The sequence below is a fragment of the Theobroma cacao genome, chromosome 7, assembly GCF_053813885.1.
Source record: "Theobroma cacao isolate CCN51 chromosome 7, ASM5381388v1, whole genome shotgun sequence".
Taxonomy (NCBI): Eukaryota; Viridiplantae; Streptophyta; class Magnoliopsida; order Malvales; family Malvaceae; genus Theobroma; species Theobroma cacao.
Window position 1 is genome coordinate 15,225,806 of NC_142645.1, and position 7,030 is coordinate 15,232,835.

The following is a 7,030-nucleotide window of genomic DNA, read 5'->3' on the forward strand; positions in this document are numbered from 1 at the left end:
GAGTGCTCATAACCTGGTGATGACCCGGTTATGTGCGAGTAGGGAGTGCGCATGAGCTGGTGATGATGATGATGAGTTGGTGATGATGAGGATGGGTTGGTGAGATGATGATGATGGTATATACGTATATATATATATATATATATATATATATATATACATACATATGTAAATATGTGTGATATAGCAAATTGATGAACAATGATTTATGGTTGTAATGTACGTGAAATTTGACATATTGTACTTTGAGAATTTCATGAATTTTATGTTGATTTTATTAGTTTAGCAGGATGGCTTTTTATTGAGTGAGGAAAAATGTTTTTCTTGTTGCTCTGTTTTCACTGCAGCGAAATTCATGCTCGCTGCAGTGAAAAACTCTGGGGTTTGGAGGGGTTTTAAATAGGAATGAACTAAATTGCATTGTTTTGAAACAAGTGCATCATGATTTTAAATTCTCTCTAATTGTTGCTTGTTCCTTTCCTTGTTCACTCACTGGGTTTATACTCACCATTTTCAAATTCATGTTTTCAGATCACGAGGCAGCCGATAATTAGGACGAGGTGTCCTTGTAGACCTGTGTCCATCTTTTGGTAGGTGTCTCGGCATTCGGTAACTGTATATTCATCCGAGTCCCTCCGCTAGAAGTCGAGTATTATTTTGTTATGTATAGATGAACTTAATGTAAATTTTAAATGAGTAATGCCAGTACGAGTTGGCAATGTATATCACTATTTTGATTCAAAGTCATGAAATAGGACTTAGTGATAATAGATAGAATCATAAGAAAGATAAATAATAGGCTTGCTTGGGTTTAGTGGATTACGTCCATTGGACCCATGCTCCGGTCATGACCCGAAATTTGGGTCGTGACATTTCCATTGGTCCATGTGTAATATTTATCCATTAAGCAATCTCTCTCCACCACATAAAATGTTTCAATTATCCACAATGTAAAATGTTAATGGCTGAAATCCATGGGCATGACAAGTGTTAGGTGGTGTAAAATTTCAAAATTCTCATTTTATCTTCGGGTGACAAAATTACCATTTTGCCCCTAGAACATGAAAATCATCAAAATTTTTATTTCCTTGTCATTTCACCCATATTTTCATCTTTCATTTATGCTTTAGGCCTACTTAAGCCATAATATTGTTTAAAACTTACTTTTATGGGCTTATTGAGAAAATAATGAAATTACCCATAATTAGGGATATCGCGTATATTTCTATTTACGAGTTTATAAAGGTCAAGGTCTCACAAAGCCGATTCTCAAATTCTAAAAGCAAAAGAAAACATTCTGCCTTGAGAAGAATTGATTCTTTGAAGAGAAGAAGTCGGTTCTCAAGTGAGAAGAACCAACACCTCGTATAGAGAGTATCGATTCTCAAGCAAGAAGAACCAACACCTCGTAGAGAGAGAATCGATTCTCAGGCAAGAAGAACCAACACCTCGTAGAGAAAGAATCGATTATCGGGCAAGAAAAATTAATACCTCGTGGAGAAAAATTGAATCTTGGGTAAGAAAAACCAACACCTTGTAGAGAAAGAATTGATTTTCAGTTGCAAGGACTTAATTGCAAAAAAAAAAAAAAAAAAGTTTAAGGGAAGGACTAAATTGAAAGTAAAAAGAAGTTGGAAGATTAAATGGAAAAAAAATATTTTTAAGGGACTAAATTGAAAAAAATAAAGAAAGAGTTGAATTATGTAAATAGAGCAAAATGCAAAGATTAAAGGGTAATTAACACATTAAGCTCATTTAAGTGGGGGCTAATATAATTTCTCCTTGGTTTGTCTGCCCATTTGATAACTCTATTTTATAGACTTATTCAGTCTTAATTTCCAACATATTTTGTATAAGTTCTTGAGATTTAATTTAAATATTAGGAGTTTTTAGCTATCTATTTAATTTAATTTAATTTAATTTAATTATATTGGGTTCAATTATGTTAAGTTATTTTATAATGTTTTATTTTAAGTTTAATTATTATTTAAGATAAATTCTATGTTTTTGTAGTTGTGCTTTGAAAAAAAGGCATATTTAGTGAAGGAGATGCATTTGAGGTGTAGACTATATCTACACATGTTGCGATATTTCAAACATATCTTTCACTATAGGAGTCCAATTAATGTGATTATTGAACCATTGGAAAGCTAAGAGGCATAGATACAACTTTCATGTTTATTACTTCACCTAGATCAACCTAGAAAATGGTCAAAAATCATGTCAAATCAAAGTAACGTAGCAAGGTCTGATTGAGCAATAAATAGCTTGGAGCACAACGACCACCATAAGACCAACACCGTAGCAGCCAATTAAGAAGTATGTCTTAATGCACATATGAGCCTTAGTGCCACGACCACCAAGCATTAGTGCTGCTATGTCTAAAAGCCAATTATGAAAAAAAAAAATTAAGGGGCTTGACACCACAACGCCCAAGCAAGGAAGGCTATAGTGCCCAATGAAGAAAGAAGACTTTGAGAGCTATTTGACTTCTATTTGGTATTGGACTGGAGCCTTATTTATTTCCACTTTAAGAAGCACGAAAAAGGATGAATTAAGCTAGGTTTTTCTTTTAAAAAAAAAGGCATTGAAGCTAGCAAGGAAGATTGCAAATTAGAAGCGTGATAAATATTAAAGTTCTTTCCTTTCTTGTTATCTTTATACTTTCTTATTTAATTTTGATGGTTAAATTTCTTTTTTGGATGATTTTCACATACATTATGTCAAACTAAGTTTTTAATTTAGAGTCGCAATTCAACCCAATGCATAATCTGAGTTTTTAATATTCTTTCTTGCTTATGATTGATAGTTTTTAAGTAGTTTATTTTAATCTTGCTCTCAATGCATCTGATTGATTGGCCACTAATTAGATTGATTAGGAAACCTAAATGGAACTGAGAGAGGGAGTTTAAAGTAAGCCATCAATGAAATAGCATAAGTACAATATCAATTGCATGAGATGATTGATTTGATTTGCATGTAGGGTGACATACACTTACATGTCATATATAGTCAAGATTAGAGTCAAAATTTAATGAATCTTTCTTCGTTTCAATCTACATAGACATATAGTAATTGATTAAGATATATATTTTTATAAGAAACTCAATGGATGCTTATAAATAAATTAGAACTCTAGATTAACAACTTAAGTTTATCTAATAAATAAAAAGGGAATAGAAGAAATTCAGATGAGACATTGAGGGGATACTATGGTTCTAGACTTTTGATTATTTGATTTTAGTTAAATTGTTACTTTTGCTCTCAGTTTGAGTGCTAATTTTAGTTTATTTAATTTTCAATAGTTTAAATGTAGTTGTTTGGATAAGATTAAAGTGTTTAAATTTTAGTAATTAGCAATAGGATTTAGTCAATTTACTGTGGGAACGAACTCTACTTTCTCCTATATTACTTGTTAATGATACATGCACTTGAGTGGTAAATCCAACAAACACCATTCATTTTGGTTTGGAAGAGGTTTCTAAAGTTTGCTCTTGGCTGATGGTTTTAAAGCTTTTCCCTTGGATTTTCAAGCATCCCTACTAGTGAATTAGAGCTAGAAAAGTGGGAAATGAGGTAAGAACAAGCTTCCTTAATGCTTGAACTTCAAATTTACCAATTATAATTCCAAATTTGGTGATGTTCCAATACTATTTTCTCTCCTCAAGCTTAAAGGTTTTGGAGATTTTGGTGGTTTTAATCTAGCCAAAATGGTAAGGATTTGATGTTTAATTGGTTAAGATACTTAAGGTTGTTGTTTGAAGTATGGGAAAAGTTAAATGCTTAGTTGTGCACTGGAAAGTTATACATGGATGCCCATGAATGGTAGGAAGCTGAAGGAAATTCTAAATTGGATTTTTTATGGATTTGTAATATAGAGTAGAAACAAAATTCAATCAAATAAGGTTTTTACAGGCTATTAAGCTTGAAATGGGTTGAATCAAGGTGAGTTTACTAGACTTACCTCAATTACAGCTAAGTTAGTAGGAATTGTAAAAAAAAAAATGTTTTGAGGAATGTTAGGTAGAATTTAATTAGAAAGAACAACAATGAATTACATACATTATTGACGCTTATGTATTGGTTCACTGATAACCTATCTTTAAAGCACCAAGTCTAGTAAAAACGAGATAAAATCAAATCTACAAGCAGAATTTTGGTATAGGCAAACTATAAGGTGAGTGCATATTGCATTCAAATAATTTTAGAAATGCATGAAATGAGGTTCAAGTATGTTATTATGTAAAGGTTTTACATAGAATAAATGCATGGGAACGAGCTATGTTTCTTTGAAGTTGCATGAGCCCTATGATAAGGTGAGATCTATATATGCCTTTGAACATATGTGTTGAGCTATAAATGATAGTTATGAATGAGTGTTATGTGTGTATGTATTAACATGATATAAATAAAAGAATTATATGATTTCCATGTTTAATGATGAGCAATATGGCTGATAATTCTCTTTTGTAGAATTATTTTAGCACAATTTTGTTATTAAATATTAGCTAAGTCCTTAATTTTTAATTAGAATTTAGTTATTTTTAGTTATTTTTATAATTAGTTTATTTTTATTAAGTTATTTTAATTTTATGTTTATTTTCTTTAATTTGGCTTTTATTTATTAGTTTTTATGCATTTGTAGGATTTAAGGAAATAAGACTTAATTTTGGAAAGAAAGGTGTTTGAAAAACTCATAATTCTACTTGCATATGCTTTTGTTTTTTGCCCATAACTCTTGCTACAGAACTCCAAATGAAGCTATTCTTGGACCATTGGAAAGTTAAGAGACAAAGCTATAGCTTTTATGAAGATCACTTTGTCTAGTTCTGCCTTGAAGATAGATAAAATCGTGTCGGAAGATGACCAGGCATAATGTTGCGAGAATGGCAATTTTGAAAGATATTATTTGATGTTTGGGCCTTATTACACTTTTAAGCCCAAAGTTAGAATTAGTAGATTAACTTAGGGAATTTTAGGTTAAAATTGTTAGTATAAATAGGATATTTTTAAGAGACATTAGGTTAAACAACTTTTAGAGATTCAAAAAGCTAAAAAATTGAGGCAAAAACTCGAAAAGCAAGGCTACAACTAATTGTTTTGTTTTCTTCCTTAGTTTTTATTTTTCTTGTTCCTCTCAATGGTTGAAATTTATATAATGTTATTTGTCTTCATAATTATGAGTAGCAAATTTTATTTTTCTAGGATTGCAATTAAACTCACATGTCATCTAAATTTTTAATCTCTTTTTTGCTTATCTTTAATGGGATTTGAATTATTTATTCCAATTTGAGCTTAAACCTTTTAATTGCTTGATCACCAATTAAATTAATTTAAGAACCTAAACAAACTTGGAAAAGGGAGTTTAGTGTAGACTAAAATTGAGATAGCATATGTTTATCTTAATTGATTTATGTATATGATAAAGATATATTCCATATGTAGTCGGATTAGAACCTGAACTTAATGAGTCTATTTTAATTTCAATTCACATAAGGACATAGTGTTTTGATTAAAATAGATATTTATATAAGACAAGTCGGAAGACCCTTATAAACAATTGAGGACTTTAAGTGAGCAATTCAACCCACTGAAATAAGTTAAGGAAAAAAGGTAAGATTTAAATGAAGTGTGAGGGATATTTTAATCCTAGGTTTGTTTGATTTTATTTTTACCCAAGTTAGTATTATTTTGATTTTTTCTTTTAGTTTAAATTTTGGTTAATTAGTTTTAGTTAATTAATTAATTTTGATTATTGGGATAAGATTAAATTGTTCTAATTTTAGTACTTAGTAAAATTTTAGATCAATTCTTTGTGGGATCGACACTCTACTTACCGTTATACTATCTTTTGGTACGTTCACTTGTAGGTAGAAATTTAACTACCAATGGCCTTGATGGGGTGGAGGAAAATCACCATATAAAGGGGTCGGAGTACCCAAATATTATGGCCTTAGTGGGGCAGAGTAAAACCACCGAAGACAATAAGGGTCGAAGCACCTATCTACATTTTGCCTTGGTGGGTTAGAGTAGTACCACCCTAAAAAGAAAGGCTCATGTAGGCATTATTATATGCCGATGTCAATGATGGAATGAAATGTATTAATGTAAGTTTTAATGGGTGGAAACCTGAATGCATCACGATTTTTGCCTAGGGACAAGTGCATGATTTCAAGCAAATTAAGCATTACTTTTAAAGCTTATTCTTAGTTATGCTTGTTCCCCTCCATATCCCTCACTGAATAATTGTACTCACTCTTTCAATTCATGTTTTGTAGATATGGAGCACCTCGAGTCTTAGTCGCATGAGGGATTAGTGTACTCCCTTTTGATAGGTGAAATGACCATGGCATTCAATAGGATCTTTCACTCCCAAGTCACTCCGTTAGTAATTGGTAGATGGATTCGTATGTTGTTGGGTCATTTGACCACGTTTTGTATGTTCATATACAGTTTATGTGACAAGTTATAACCGCCAATAGTAAGGCTATGTAGCCACGGGTTGGTAGACTTTGAATGTAATATGTTATGCCGATTTCAAGTAAACCACAATGTTTATGTGCTAATTTGTGCTTTATGTATATAAACTAAGATGTTATGGTATACCAATGACTTATGAAAATGTTTAGATTTGAATGATAAGCTAAGTAATAATAGTGATATATAAGGCTTACGTAAGCTTGGTGGATTACCTCCATCGAGTCCTCGTGTCGGTTACAGCTTAGGACAAAGTTATAACAACTATCCTCTTAAGTGGGGTAGGACCACTCAAAGATTGTGGGTGAAGTTGATGTGTCACTCACAAAGCCATGATGATTGTTCACACAATGTGAACCAAACGGTAATGAGGACTTTGTTTATTACTCGCCTAAGTGGGGTGAGACCACTTAAAGATTGTGGGTGGGGCCTATGTGCCACTCACAAAAACATGCTAGGAATCCTAGGGAGTGAGGATTAATCACTATCCACTTGAATAGGGCAAAAACCACTAATAGCTAGGAAATGTTTATGGTTTATTATAAAGCTTATG